The sequence below is a fragment of the Cyprinus carpio genome, chromosome A7, assembly GCF_018340385.1.
Source record: "Cyprinus carpio isolate SPL01 chromosome A7, ASM1834038v1, whole genome shotgun sequence".
Taxonomy (NCBI): Eukaryota; Metazoa; Chordata; class Actinopteri; order Cypriniformes; family Cyprinidae; genus Cyprinus; species Cyprinus carpio.
Window position 1 is genome coordinate 21,170,105 of NC_056578.1, and position 16,624 is coordinate 21,186,728.

Here is a 16,624-nt window from a genome sequence, read left to right on the forward strand (position 1 = left end):
TGTGTGTGTTTGTGAGTGAGTGTGAGGGAGAGAGAGAGAGAGAGAGAGAGAGAGAGAGAGGCATCTCTTTGAGCAGCAACCTGGGAAAGTTATTCTGTAGCATAATAAATGCTTGACTATTAGACTTCATCACCACACACAATGTACTGAGCAGAAGTCAAACTGGATTTTTACCAAATTACCGTACATCTAACCACATCTATACATTACATACTTTAATTGAAAAACATGTTAACCAAGTAAAATATATGCATGCTTTAATGACTTTAAAAAAGGTTTTGACTCAATTTGGCATCAAGGACTATTTTACAAACTTATTGAAAGTGGCATAGGAGTGACGTAAGACCTTATCAAATCAATGTACACTGAAAGTAAATGTGGCATAAAAATCACCACCAAACGTACAAGGTATCTTTCCCGAGAGTTTGGAGTGAGACAGGGCTGCTGCTTAAGCCCAACATTATTCAACATTTACATCAGTGAACTGGCAAGCAGTCTGGAGCGATCTGCAGCCCCTGGCCTCACCCTACACAACTCACAGATCAAACGCCTGCTGTAGGCAGACGATCTGGTTCTGCTCTCTCCCACTCAACATGGTTTAAAGCAGAACCTGGACCTGCTTGAACAATACTGCCAGACCTGGGCCCTGACAGTCAACCTGAAGAAAACCAAAATCATGATCTTTCAGAAAAGATCCAGATACCAGGGAACACAAAACACATTTACATTAGGCACTAACCAGATAACACACACATCACACTACAACTACCTGGGTTTGAAAATCACATCCACAGGAAACTTTAATCATGCTGTGAATGAACTGAGAGATAAAGCACACAGGGCCTTCTACGCCATAAAACGACAATGTCCTATAGAAATCCATATTAGAATTTGTCTGAAAATATTAGAATCAGTAATTGAGCCCATTGCCCTCTATGGCGGTGAGGTGTGGGGTCCACTGACAAATCCAAATCAAGATTTCACCAAATGGGAAAAACATCCAATTGAGACCCTGCATGCAGAACTCTGTAAATATATATTACACGTGCACCGGCACACAACAAATAATGCACGCAGGACAGAATTAGGTAAATATCCTCTAATCATAAAGATACAAAAAAAGGGCAATTAAATTCTGGAAACATCTGAAACTCAGTGACCCCCAATCATATCATTATAAAGCCCTGCAATACCAAGAGATGAGCAAAGAAAGCAAGCCCCTCCCTCAGTTGATCCAGAGCTTCAGTCCTGATGCTTCACTAACATCTACTGATGCTTTGAATCACAACATCAGAATCAATCAGATTACTGCACAAATCAAACAGAGTTACATCACTTACTGGCAAACCCAAACACAACAACAGAGTAAAATGCAATGCTATTTGGCCCTAAAGAGAGAGTACAGTATGGCAGAGTATCTGTACACACTGTCAGATAAGAAACTGAGAAGCATGTTGACCAGATACAGACTCAGCGGACACAAGCTGATGATAAAGACGGGCAAGCACAAAAAAACATGGCTGCCACCGGGGCAGAGATTGTGTTCACACTGTGATCTGAATCAGATGGAAACAGAACTGCACTTCCTAACAGAATGCTCCAAATACACAGACATACGGACAGTGTTCTGTGATGAAATACAGCAGATCATTCAGTCATTTAAAACTCTTTCAAACAAGGAGAAACTGCTGTATCTGTTAGGAGAGCACAAGAACTGCTGTGTGTTTGCTGCTCAATATGTGTCTGCCTGTCACCATAGAAGAGAACACACTCAATCTGCCCTGATCTGATGTTTCCAGCACATGTAGATTATGTTATGCCATTTACTCTACTATATTACTCTATTACTTAGATGTATATTTTGCCTCTATAAATCCAATACTTTATTTAGATTTAGATCTAATATTTAATTTATACACTTACATACACAATCATTTTGTAGTACATGCTTAACACTTTTTATATCATTATATATACATATATATACATTCAGCATATAAAAATTCAGCTTTGTCGTCACAGGAATAAATTACATTTTAAAATATATTCAAACAGAAAATTAAATATATTCAAATATGACATTGTAATAATATTTCATAATATCAGTGCTTTTTAAACTGTATTTGTGATCAAATACACGTAGCTTTGCCTAGCATATGAGTATTTATTTTTATTTCAAAAAGTCAAAAAAATACTTAGAGACTTGAGGCGGGTGGATTCTTTGAACTTGAGCTAGTACGCAACCACCTAGCAACAACCCAGAACACCCTGCCGGAGCAGTGCAACCATTTGCCGGAGCAGTGCAACCATTTGAGCAACAGCATAGCAACACCCTGGCAACCATCCACAACACTTGCTTAGTATTTGCATTGAAAAGTTCTGTGTCGAGAACTGACACATTTCATCTTTAATACAGAGACAACCACTTTCCTCACAAACATACACAGTTCTCCCACAAACACAAGCAATTTCAAGAAATCATAGCCTACAGTAAACGCTCATCGTCCTCCACTTGAAGACTGCAGCAGTGCCCAAAGGAGGACAGTGTTATCGATGAGTCTGTGCTGTCTGGTGGTCAGAGGACATCCCCTCTCTCACACTATTTGTGGTTATATATTTTGTAAGGGCCACTTAATGGTTGAGTGGCTCTCCTGTTAAGTGCTGTCTCTCCAGCTGCACCGGCCACATGAGAGGCTGCAGTCCATGCCGAGGGTGGAATTAGCATATAGCGCTTCAATACATCATCCTCATACTGCATCAGGGCTTGACAATAACATCGTTAACATGCGCTAAGTATCCTAATGTAGCACATCAGTACATAAATAATATGAGAGTTCGTTCTATAAGCACGTGCGTGTGTTTAAACTCTCTCATCATTTACTGGATTATTGGAAGAGACAGAGAATAGGGAACTGAAGAAAATAAGCTGTGCTGAAAGAGACCGCAAGCACACAAATGAATGCCAGCCATAAAGATCCACATAAACATACACATTTAGAGGGATTGTTTTCACAAAAGTAAACATTTTGGCATCATTTACACACTACAACGGCAGTTGCAACATAAACAGAGATATTAAACAAAATGTCCAAGCTGCTAACTAACATTAAACTATACTTTTACATCATTAATTGAACTTAAGATAATATTTCACCATAAAGTAATATAATGTATAAAATTATAGCATTAGAACATTCTAATTTACATGAATGCTGTTCTTTTGAGCTTTCCATATAACAAAGATTCCTGTTCAAGAAATAACTGTTACTATTGCTGTGATAAGAAATATCTTGAGCACCAAATCTGCATATACTGTAAGAGTGATGTCTTTTCTATACATTGAATGCAAATGGGGACCAGGAACTGTTGAACCCCAAAGAGGACAATGCGGCAGCAGAAAATCATAACATTATGTCATATGACAGTATTGCATTATGAAGAGACAAAACTTTAACTCTTCTATTACTCACAAAATATCTTACTTGACAGCTGTGGTCACCATTCACTTCCTTTTGTGTTCCATTGAAATAAGGGTTTCGAAAGACAAGATGGTGAATAAATGATGACGGGATTGTACTTTTAATATCGTACAGCATTATTTGTGGCTAGAATAAACATAAATTCAGTCAGATAATAAAAGGTTTACCTAAAAATGAAAATTCTGTCATCATTTACTCACACTCAAGTTGTTCAAGTTGTTTCTTTCTTTTGTTGAGCACAAAATAAGGTATTCAGAATTAAAATTTTTGGGTGAACTATCTTTTTGCATTGAATCACCACCGAATCATGAATGTGCATAACTGAATTATTTAGGTTAAAGAAATTATCATAAACATATGCAAACCTTCACCATGTGTCTCCATATTGCATTTCCATGCATAGTCAGTGGTTAAGCGTAAAGACACAAAATGTGTGTGTGTGTGTGTACTGTTGGAAGTATATTTGGAAGTGTATGCCAACCATCCTTACAGATTAACCTCAGTGAGATGCAGTCTACTTCTCCCATCTGACCCGCACTCAGGAGAGATCGACGTTACAATCACTCATTTCAATTTGTTCTGAAACCCTATAACCCAACAGCCAGGCCTGCAGGAATAGCGAGCTAATGTGGAGGGAACGAGATCTATCACCTCTGTTGTTCTGGGGGGCGGCTCACATACTCCCACCCGCCACATTCGGCACACTTGAACTTCGACTCGGTCTGCGAACCATGCAACAAACACACGTTCACCTGCCCTCCCAGCTGAAACTAACCACTTTAGCTAAAGTGAGTGTTAATTATGGAAAGGCAAAGCAGTCAATAAAAGGTTAATGCAGAAGGCAGTGGATAAATTCCTTTAAGCATTGCATCACTAGGCCATCTCTGGGCAGCACGCAAGGCTCTCTCTGTGTCTGATCAATAGATTTTACTGTAATGTTCTCCGCATCGATTTCCCTCGCTCTCTGAATCCTCCTCCAACTGAGATAAACTAGAGGAGAGGGGGAGTGAAAAGCAAGAACGAACTGATAAATGAAATGATTAAAACCTCTTTTCAGTTGGACTTTGCCTTTCTTTGACATATCGCTGTGGTTTATAGCACAGTGCTGGACTTCACCTCCAAGGTCATACATTACCTGCGCCCCACTCTTAAAGGGAGTAAAATGCCCTTATTAGACAACATCAGAGCTTCTGCCCACCGCCATTACTCTGATAGATGTAGGAATAAAATGCTGGGTACACAGACAGGAGACAATGCTAATTGCATTAGCCCTCCAGGAGATCATTTACAACCATACAGCTACAAATGGGCCTGTTTGATTAGGACATTACGGTGATGTTAGCCTGTGCGCTATCGTGTATCTGCATGTGATAAGCATTATTTGTACAACAGCATGTCTATACGAAGTCTGTGGTTTGTACACGCCTTCTGTGAAATTTACAGGTATTTGAAGGTGTTACTCATACGGGGTGAATTTTTTGGTTTTCATTTCATGCGCACAGGTGTTAAGGGTGTGTGTAGTTTTACGATTTTTGGCAGTGACTGGCTCTGTTCAGAGAATGCCATCAAACGAGTCATGCAAAAACAAGTGAGTCGATCATAAATCATGATTTGGCTCTAACACCCATGCAAGCAATCACATCTCCAATATAAGAGTACAAACAAGCACACTGATAACATCTTCAACATATTCTTCATACAGTCTCGTTTTTTTTTTATTTTTTTTATTATTAGAATTTTTTTTTTAGAGTTGTTATTGTTTGTTATAATCTAAGTTAAATGTATTGAGCTATTTAATAAATCTGAATGGACATTATTTGTCCACGAGTTTTAGGAACTTCCTCAAATTTCCTTGTTAGAAAGCAAATTCCCTGTTAACTGAAATAAAAATTAAACTAACATTAAAAGGGAAAACTTAAACTGAACTAGTCTAGACGACATTTTCATGACTCCACAATAAAATAAAATAAAATAACTAAATTCAAAATTATATGAACTCTGAAAGCAAGTAAATAAGTAACTAACTAACTAACTAAATAAATAAATCTTAGTAAGCATGTCTAAGTGTGTGTATGTGGGTGGGTCAGTATGTGAGTGAATAAGTGGTATGTGATTCTTTTAAAAGGCCTAATAAAACTAGCATCTCATCTACCATTTCCCCCAGTTAATGGCTACAAAAAAACAGACCAAAGTAGTTATTTTGCCATGTGCGTAAGTGGGTTGGGAGACAATGAGCGGAGCCATATTTGGGTGGCAATGAGTCCACCAGAAGCAGGAGGGCTTTAGCATCTGCACGCCAACAGCTCACAGCAGACCACATGAAACAAGCTCTCCAAAGCTCTGCTACAGGACACACAGACACCGCAAGAGAAATTTGGGACACACCCCGCCAGCACACCTTTACTCAGACGCGCTCGTTTGATGTGGTGAGAGTGGGTGTCTGGGTTCTAACCCAACCAGATGACATGAAACACACACACACACACACACACACACACACAGACACAGACACAGACACAGACACAGACACAGACACAGACACACAGACACAGACACAGACACAGACACAGACACAGACACAGACACAGACACAGACACAGACACACACACACACACACACACACACACACACACACACACACACACACACACACACACACACACACACACACACACACACACACACACACACACACGCAGACACAGACACAGACACAGACACAGACACACTCACAGAGAGACACACAGACACAGACACACACACACACACACACACACACACACACACACGTGCACACACAGTGGTTTTCATAATTGGGGTAATAAAAAAGGGGCTGAAGTCTTAAGCTGATTGCAGAGGAGGGCACTGCTGTCTCTGAACTCTCAAAACCAGGTGGACATCTATTAGCCTGTTAACACTGTAACAAATTATCCCACACGCCCCTCCGATTGCCCCCCACAGGCCTCATGAAAGAACACAGCCAGATGTCAACACCAGCACCAGTTTACAGCACACATGACACGCCACTACACACAGAGACAGGTTGTAATGAGGAGTGTGTGAAGAAGGCAACAGCCAAGCCTGAATTCTTTTGTCTGTCTGTCAGCTCTGGTAAATGACACTTGAATGAAGCTGCATGGGTCTCAGTGTCCTTTCGGATGCTGTCCCACCTGGACTGTGGTCCCTCTGGGTGTCATCAAGGTAAAAACAAACAGTGTTACTGTAACTTGTGACCTGACACATCCAACCACTCCATTTTGTCACCTTCTGAGGTGACAGCCTGCCACATACAACACTGTGATATTATGGACCAAAATAAATTAGTGCGTTTAAACAGACACTAGGGTTTTGATGGTGTTTATTTACATGCCTGAATGAAATATGGAGAGATTGGGAGAACAAAAAGGCTATATATGCGTATGAGTGTGTGTGTGTGTGTGTGTGTGTGTGTGTGTGTGAGTGAGAGAGAGAGAGAGAGAGAGAGAGAGAGAGAGAGAGAGAGAGAGAGAGAGAGTGCCTGAGGGAGTGGAGGTTATGAGGTTCTGAATGTTTGCAGTTTTTCACAAGGGAATGTTTGAGGGCCAATAAATCTTGGAGTGATCAGGAAGTGGATAACAGCAAGGTTGGGAACACTAACACTGCATGTAACATGTTAAATGTCTGCCTCGTGAAAACTGACAAACGCACCAGTAAACCGATCAGTCTTATGGATACATAATAAGGACATACACCTGTATGCATACGTGTCCTGTACACTCAGCACGACATACACAAGCTTAAGCCCTGTGGGCATCACAGAGTGGAAAGAAATGAAACAAAAAGGCCTGTTGTGACAGATATACTGCAACTTCAGTGACCCAAACCTGACCAGAGTCACATGACCAGCGTTCATTGGACATAAAGACCACATTATCAAAAAATCTGCTAATTACAGATATGGCAGAGAAAGAAAAAGAATGATTCATAAAGCATAGCATTTAAATTAGTAAATACATGATAATAAACAAAATAAGTACAAACTCAAAGCCATAATTGATCTTAAGGTAATATTTCAACATATACTACTATATTTTTAAATATCAAGTTGTATAAATTAACTTTAATATACACTACCGTTCAAAACTTTGCAGTCTTATATATATATAATAATAATGGTACATAAGATTTTTATTTCAAATAAATGTTGTTCTTTCGAATGTTCTATTCATCAAAGAATACTTAAAATCATGTCAAAATCTGTTTTCAAAATTGATAATAAGAAATGTTTCTTGAGCACCAAATCTTGTTATCCTGAAATGAGAGTACATAAAATAACTAAGTAGAACAACAATGGTGAAAAGCATCCTCATAATGAGTTTGAACAACATAGGCTAGTGCACACACACACACACACACACACATTAAATTAGGAGTAATAAAATTAAATGGATAAATACAATATCAACGGATGAAAGTGATTAGATGATTAAAGTTGAGGTAGAAGTGGGAAAAAAAAAAGACTTTGGATGGTGACACCAGCTCTGTATCATTACTCTATTCAAACAGCATGAATGAATTCATGTCATCTCATTAGGAGCAAACAGAGCCATGTTCTAACACAAATGCCACTGTTTGCCAACATTTCCTGGACACATATCACTAATATTTCACTTCCGTAAACTCAGGACAGGACAGGTTGGTCTCAATTACTAAGAAATAGTTACACTGAGAGAGCCGCAGGTGCTAACTGTCATGTTCTCACAAATGACAGCTGCTAATAAGAATGTGTGAAATAGGACATGCTACCTGTAAATGGGCATGCTTGAGTAATTTAAGAGTACTGGGTGTGAAACTGACAAAGTTACAAAGTGACAGATAATAGAAAAGGAATTTATACAAATATGAGCAGCATGCATGCAGTGAATGATTTACATATAACTAGAGCGAAACTAAAAACTAAAAATCATAAGGTCAAATTAAAAAGATGTAAGAGAACATCCACCAGGTGTTTAAATTCCCGAATCCCCTGCTCCTCCTGCTGTGTGAATAGCGTTTTTGCAGCCTATTAAGTAAATAGTGAAATTAAAACAGTGTGGCATTTAAAAGCCTGTGAACTGCCAACAATTTGTTTAAGGGAGCGGTCAGGCTGAGCAGGCCCCTGGGGCACTGCAACGAGCAGGTAGCAGAATCACAGACACGGATAATGTGTGGAGGATGTGTGTTTACATCCTCCTATGTAATCTATATGTGTAAGAGAAAGAAAAAGTGAAGCAAAATTAAGAGAGCAAATTAAATAGCAAATTTTCTGTGTGCATGCATGTGTGTGTTCGTTTAGAAGAATGTGTGCTAGCTGTAGGAGGTGATGTGTGTGTGTGTGTGTGTGTGTGTGTGTGTGTGTGTGTGTGTGTGTATTTTAACGGTAATGAAGCACCGTAGTTAGAGTGATAGGTAAACACATGCTTGACAGAATCAAACAGGTTATCTTTGTTGTGAATAGAATGGATATTTCCCATCCATTGATATTAGGAAAGTAATTTGCTGTGCAATGTACCCAGCCCTTTGTCTACACCGTCTGAGCTTTACTACGTCAACACGCAAACGAAAAGCCACAATGAGGGTTTACAGAAGCCTTTGTGTTTTTGCAGTGAACTCATACATTAAGGACTAACAGAGACATTGAGACTAAAGAGCACATGAACAATTGATCTGGAGAAGGTTCTTAAAGAGGAAAAAGGGAATGTTCCAATTCAAACAGAAGTTTCTATAGAGCACAATAGTAGGATAAACATGTGAGATTTGTCTCAGTGTCCAGTAAAATTCTAGTAATGCAATACAACAGTAGCGAATCAGGATAAAAAAAAAGAAAATATATATGTCATATTATTATTATTATTTTTTTAATCTTTTGGTCCACTTATAAAAGGTTAATCATAGTTGTTTTTAAATGACCCTTTCTCTGACCCTTAAATGTGCCACTTTCTGCTGCTTTACCTTCAAAAATTCCATATAAACAACCTGTTTGTATGTCTGTGACTATGGGTTGAAAAATGCACATTTACAATCAAATACATCCAAAATAAATAAACAAAAATCATGAAATTAAAACTTAATCAACACAGCTCCACGCAAATTATTTTAAATTTATAAATATTTCAAGAGCTCACACTACTAAACTGCTAGCATGTTCTGAAGCACCAGTTATTCTTAGTTTAATAAATTAATTGATCATTTTTAAATAATGCATAATAATAATAACTTTGTCAGTGGGTACAAGAAACCAGTAAAATGTGGTTCCATTTAACTTAGTGATTTCATTAACTCTTTAAGGGGCCATTCTCACAGAACACATTTTTGTGTTTAAAAGCACAAGAAGCAGGGAAGTTAAGGAGGGAAAAAAAAGTCTAGAAACATGCTTTCGGATTGCCAGGTTTTTAGATGCCATGCACAACCTTCTACTGCATGTTTACATAAAACAATGGAAGAGCAGCGCAAAAACAGCCCCTAAAGTTGCGGTCACATTAGTGAAATATTAGGTGAAATTTCGCAGCCGAAAAGGTTTTCTATTGTCAATAGTGTAGCAATGAATGATACACAGTTCACACAGAAATCACTTTCAAACCAAGCAGCTTTCTGTTGGTCAATATGGTAAGTTCACGTGACCCTTTTGCCCTCAACCAATATTCCTGATCGAGTGAATTCCCTTAAAAAATGACTGGATTTCAAGTCAAAAAGTTGCAGAACAGCAGTAAATGTGACCACACCTTAACTCAGAATTTTCAGAGACAGTTTCACTTTAACCCAATCATGCACTAGCTATTACATCTATAAATTACATAAAAATATGTGCTAGTATGTTATTAACAAACCTGTTCAGCACAAGGGTAACATACATAATAATTATAGTAATTTAAGTGACAGAACAATCATAGATTTAAATGTTATACAACTTTCCTCTTATCATAAGTGGGGGGGGGGGGGTATGTCAGGTCGATAATTTGACTGCTTTTTTCTAATTCAAAGAAACAGCATGGGGCTCCCAAATTTAGTTTTTTTTTCTTTCTCTAATGGCAGAGTCAGGACAAAGTTAAAGTTATTGAAAATTGTTTTCATAGTACACTGAACTCTTTTATCTCAAAAGATCAAGCAAAATTTGAATCCTCATGATGTGACCTTTATGTTTTTGCAAGTATAATTCTGCATCGTTGTGTTTAGCAGCAGTAATTGTTTCCTCTGCTTCATTCGATTCCCATTAAAGCTACGTAAACCACACTGTAATCTTTCTGAATCTCAGTGGATGGCTGTGTTCACTCACAGAGCTCAGCAACAGGGGAACGGTGAGATGACCGGCTTAAGGGGTTAACTGCTGATCTGGAAACAGCAGGGTGGATTGCTAAAGGGGCTCAGTTGTTAGACTCGCAGACCCTCAGCTGGCCCGAGGCCAGTGTCTGAGAGCAAACAAGCATGAGCCAGACAGCCCAGTCAATCTGAGAGATTACACTCTTCACAACTGTTTAGCCTCTGCAATCCTGGAATGAAATGACTGACACAAAGTACAGAAAGTTATCATCTGTGTCACTTTGGAGTCTAAAGGCTGTCTGTGAATGAGAAAAGGGAGTAAAGGGGCACAAATTGGCCAGAGAGGAGGAGGAAGAGGAGCATAAAAGAGAGGGGATTAGCCTCTCAAGAGACTCCCAAGATACTCAGTACAACATCAACATGTCACCATCCATTCCCCTCCTTTCTGTAAATCTGAGGACCCTGCAGCCTCTTCAGGCCTAATGACTCCTGACTTGCTCCGTCCACCTCCAGCCAGTCACCGCACACGGCAAGAACAGACAGAAAATCATTCAGCAGCTTGCCTGGATGAATATTTGATAGGGAGAGAGTATTTTTACCCATGATGAATAAGAACACAGTATGTGTGCGTATTGTGTGTGCATCTGCATGGATCTTGCCATTTATACAGCTATTTCAAGGAAAATTCCCAGAGATTGTTTTGCGTCCCATAGCTGATAAAATTACTTTCTTCTAAAGTAACAGTTCCTCTGATGTTAGCATCAATCAGTGCTATCCATGGAGGTCAAACATAGCCGATCCTCCCTATACGCAATGTATGAGCACCCTTGCTCTCAAAGATGATTTCATTTTAGTTTAGTTTTTGAATTTAGCCAGCGGTTATGAAAACTGCTTATGTTATTTCTTTTAATGCGGTGCGCTGTTGCCCTTTCTATGTAAAAATCAGTCAAATCATGTAAAGTGAATGTCATACAGTGTCGAGACAAAAAAAAAAAAAAATCGATTTGATAGAATAGTTTTCCTCGGAAGAGACACTGTTTCTCAAGCGCTTTCTGTGAGTGCGATTCGAGATGGAGTGAACACGGACGAAGGAATTTAATTCATTCATAACTCATCAAACCCCCCCCCCCACCCGCCCCCGCCCCAGGGCCCCCAGAAGTCTAGGATCGGCACTGAGGTCAAAGGACAAAATTTGTACGTTAACCACATCAGTTAACTCACCTCAACCAATGAAAATCTTTATCTAACCCAGTGCTTCCCAGTGTTTCCCCTTGTCAAAAAGCTATAACTGATATGTTCAGAGCATCTGTTTGTTGTAGCATCTAGTGCAAAGAGTGAGTAATATCTACAGAGTTTGGCATTTTACGTCATGAGCGATGTATTTTGTGCTTAGTGTCTTACCTTTAATTGAGCTCTTTAGCCAGGCTTTGGCTGCCTGCCCTTATACACACTATAAAACACTGTTTCAATGAAAAACAAACACATGGAATACAATATGCTGTCTGTCAAGAACAAGTTTCCGATTCATTCAATCCTCGGTTTGCTATTTCAGAGCAAGGCATGTGAAGATTTTGTGTTCTCTCCCACGGTATTATTTGTTGCTCTGACACTTATTCAAACATCATTATCAAGCAAACCCAAAATAGCAGGTGAGCCTTTGATGAGGACTGATCACTTAATTAAAAACGAACAGGTTATAACACCACGCTCCCTCCCCTTTTTGTTGTTTAATAAGAGCCAAATTTCTCTCCACTGAAGTGGTTCTGAGGTATTGAAAAGAGCAGGGAATCATAGTGACAGAATTACTGCTGCCACCTGTGACCTCGGTTACGATGCCTTAAGCACATTTACATACAACTGTCCTGGGTTCAATGTGGATTCGGCCCACCCATTTTGAAAGATTTAATTTATTACATCATGTATGTTAAAACAGATGGCTGAATTATAGTCTATGAGCAGATTTAACTCTACAAACTCACACCCAACCAAATATAATGATCTTAAATTAAACTAGCATTAAGCATCGTACAACGCAAATCATTTTTGACAAACATCAGTTTTTTGACAAGACCTAAACCCTAGTCTACACAAATTCACAAAAGGACCAAATTACTTTTGCTAACATTGTGGCTCACCTGCTTTTGTTTGGTTCTAATCTAGCAGATCCTATTTTACCATTTGTGTCCTGTTCAACAGGATGCTGAACCCACTGACAAGGCAGGGTGTGATTTATGACTTTTATTTTCTCATGTTGTCAGGGATGAAGTGCTGTTAGAGGATGTGTAGTATACGCATAAGTAAATTCTTTCATAATAGAGTAAAAGATATTTTGTTTTAGAAAGAGCTGTAAGGATTAGCACAGAGTAAAGAGTGTCCCCTCGTGGTGGATGACAGTCCTGGATGCTACTGACTATCTGTGGCTGGAATGAATATTAGGAATGCATGATGTATTGGTAAATGATCAGTTATGGGATGATATTACAGATTTTTATTGCATATTTCATATAGTGCATGCTCATTTCCACATTTTATCCATTTGTATTACTGGTGTTATCACTAAACACTCAGAAGTTAATTTTCTAAAGTATAATTTTAACTTTTAGCAAATCTCAAAATTAATATCCTTTTTCATACAGTATATTATAATGTTTTGGTAACTATATTCAACTTAAAAATAAGTTTTTTTTTTTTTTTTTTTTTTTTTTTTTTAGACAAAATAGTACAGAATTTTAAAACCACAATGAAATCAAAATGGACAATTCTTATTTTTATTTTTATTTTTTTTACAAAATTTTCACGTCACAAGAGGAAAGACAAGAAGGTAGCCATTTGTGTCTCATGACGACTTTAATATTGGCCAAAAAATTAAAATAGAAAATAAAATCTAAATGATCAATATTGGCTAAAATTTTAATATTGGTGCATTCCTAATAAATATTGTCATAAAAAAAAAAATCATATGCTGCAAAAAGCATGAACATGTTGCCTCTCAAATGACTCTGTTGATGTCTGTTGTTATCAGAAACATTGCTTTGTAAAATAACCTAATATGGACCACCTATAGAGACAAAAGCTAAACAAATCACGCAAATATGGCCATGCTAAAACAGACTTGATCACTTGATGATGCTACTTTGCTCTGTGGCTAACCCGAAGGAGAGGAGACTTACAGGGAATGCTGGAGGGCAGCTACAGGGAAGGAGACATGATGTGGGTGGCTCTCCGTGGCACCTTGCCCCATGGTCCTCTCCTGTGGGCACTGCCTGTCCACCCCACACATTACTCACGCCTCAAATACAGCACACACAGCTAACCGCACCCCATGAGACGTGGGAGCACATTGTCTGATCGCTGTTCACAGCACTGAACAGATACAAATGGTTTATCCATGTAGCTCTGTGGACCCCGGTACCTCTCTCGGTCTCTCTGGCATTCACCTGACAGGGCTGAGCGACAAGCGTGCAAATCTGCAGAGGCTGGATTTAATGCTCTAAAAAGCACATGGGCCACCGCTACCATCCTGCCTTTAATCAGAGAGAACGAGAGAGAAAGACAGGCCAGGGTTATGCTCAAATCTCAGACTAGGGGAGCGACATGAACAACAGATGCTCTTACAAACCAAAACAGGAACAAGGAGTCAACACAAGGGAATCGCACACACTCTTTCTGATTGGAACTGCGACATCCTCTCAAGTCGCTCTCATGTCGAACAGGCAGTAAAAGGCAAGTTCAACTCCGTTCTCTGATGCTCTTTGAAAATAAAATGCCTCTGGGGTGAGGCCCAAACTATCTCTGGTAAGTTATTGCAAGCGTAATACAATGTAGAGGCTGTAAACCGAGAAACTAGTTAGCAGAATCGTCCCACATACTGTAACAACAACAGTGAGTCAATAAGATGCATTATATATTGGTACATTATCAGTTCTAAGCTAATATTACAGATTTTTAATTTATCATATCGATTGTAAAGCATCCGTTAATGCATATTTTATATATAAAACATGCTCATTTCCCCTATTTTTTACAATTGGATTACATTTGCTATCATTAAACACTCACAAGCTTATCTCTAAAAAACATAAATAATTTCATAACACTGTTATATTTAAAAGGTACATTCAGTAGTTTGGTGCTAATTTAAAAGGTTTTATATATATATATATATATATATATATATATATATATATATATATATATATATATATATATATATATATATATATATATATATATATATATATATATATATAAATTAAACAAATAAATAAATAAAAATTATTGTGGTTTTGTGAAGACTCGTGTGAATTGTTTATAATTAAATGAGATGAAGTCAGTGCTCATAATAGTTTTTTTTTTTTTAATAGTCCATACACTTACAGGCTGTGATGCCCAAACTGACTCTGGTAAGCTATTGCAAATGTAATACATTTCAGAGGCTGTAAACTGAGAAACTACTTAGCAGTAATGTATCACCAAAGCTACAACAGTAAGTCAGTGTCTTGGGGTAATTAATACACCATGTTTTGATTGTTATGGAATTTAAAACTGCTTTTATGAGGGTAATTTTCAGCCTACACACACTGGAGAACAGACTCAACAAGCTATTGCTCTCCAATTTTGTCATGAACTTCCAACCCACATATTTCTGACTACCTACAGAAAATGGTGAAACCCTTTGAGTAACAACCAGGATTTGGAATATAATACTGTAGAGGTAAAAAAAAAAAAAAAAAAAAAAAAAAAAAGTGTGATGTTCACAAACATGGAGGAGGAAGAGTACATAGAAAGGAGAAAGCACACATGGAATAAAGGGCTGAAATGAAACATACGGAAGTGAAATAAGAAGGGAAGAGAAGACTGAAGAGGCGTTTCCGCTCAAGTCCTCCAGCACTGGTATGTTAATGCTGCCAGCTTCCTCTGCTTATCCTGCTCAGGATCTTGCTAAGGCATATCGCCTTCAGCAGAGCCTGGCATGAACCTGGCACCAACACCACCTCACACACACAAACACACATCAGTCTGCCCCTTTCTAGCTATTTAGTTATTCATAAGGTGGCATGTGTGCCATCCTGACACAGTACGACAAATGCCACGTTTTAGTCTTTCGCTCATGATTGTAGTATGATCGCAAATCTTTGCAGTGAAATCTATCCGTCGAGTTATGATTTTTAGAAATGGTGGTTATAGACAGGACGCAAACAAATGTTGTTGATTTAGCTAAAAGGGATAGTTCACCCCAAAATTTTAATTCTTCCATTATTTACTCATCCTCAAACCTCTATGACTTACACTCTTCTGTGGAACTAAAAGAAGATATTTTGAGACATGTATTAGTGTCTTTTAGCCATTAAATGGAATTCAATTGTCACCGAAATTGTTTGGTTACCAACACTTTTCAAAATTGTTTTTGTTCTTTCTTCAATTGTTCAAAATTGCATTGCTTTTAAATGCTGGATCTCTGCCTTTGGCACTTGGTTAAGTTTGGTGTGGTAAACACATGTAGCTGGCGCTATTAAATTATTGCCACATCAGTGAGAGACAGTGTCACATAACTATGCCTAACCTAACAAACATAAACATCCTCATATTGTGCTGCAGTATGTGTGCTATTCTTTTGCACTGAAAGGGTAGTAAATAGAATTTACTACTCTTGTAGACATGTACACTGAAAAAAATAAATAAATAAATAAATATATATATGGAGAGAGAGAGAGAGAAAGAAAAAGAGAGAGTGACATTTCTCCCCACTTCTCATCAAACAAACGTGTCCACCAGGAGAGGATTGTATTGTCTAAGCTGTATCTAAAGCTGGATGCCTTATTCATTGTTTTTAATTGCTCTGTTGATCAGTGGCTTTCAACAAAACTCT

General features: G+C 38.3%; 1 protein-coding gene across 1 annotated transcript in view; it reads right to left on the reverse strand.

Moving 5' to 3' along the window:
• Nucleotides 1-16,624, reverse strand: part of LOC109084891 (alpha-ketoglutarate-dependent dioxygenase FTO-like) — a 126,070-nt gene that overhangs the window by 1,428 nt on the left and 108,018 nt on the right. The window lies entirely within an intron of this gene.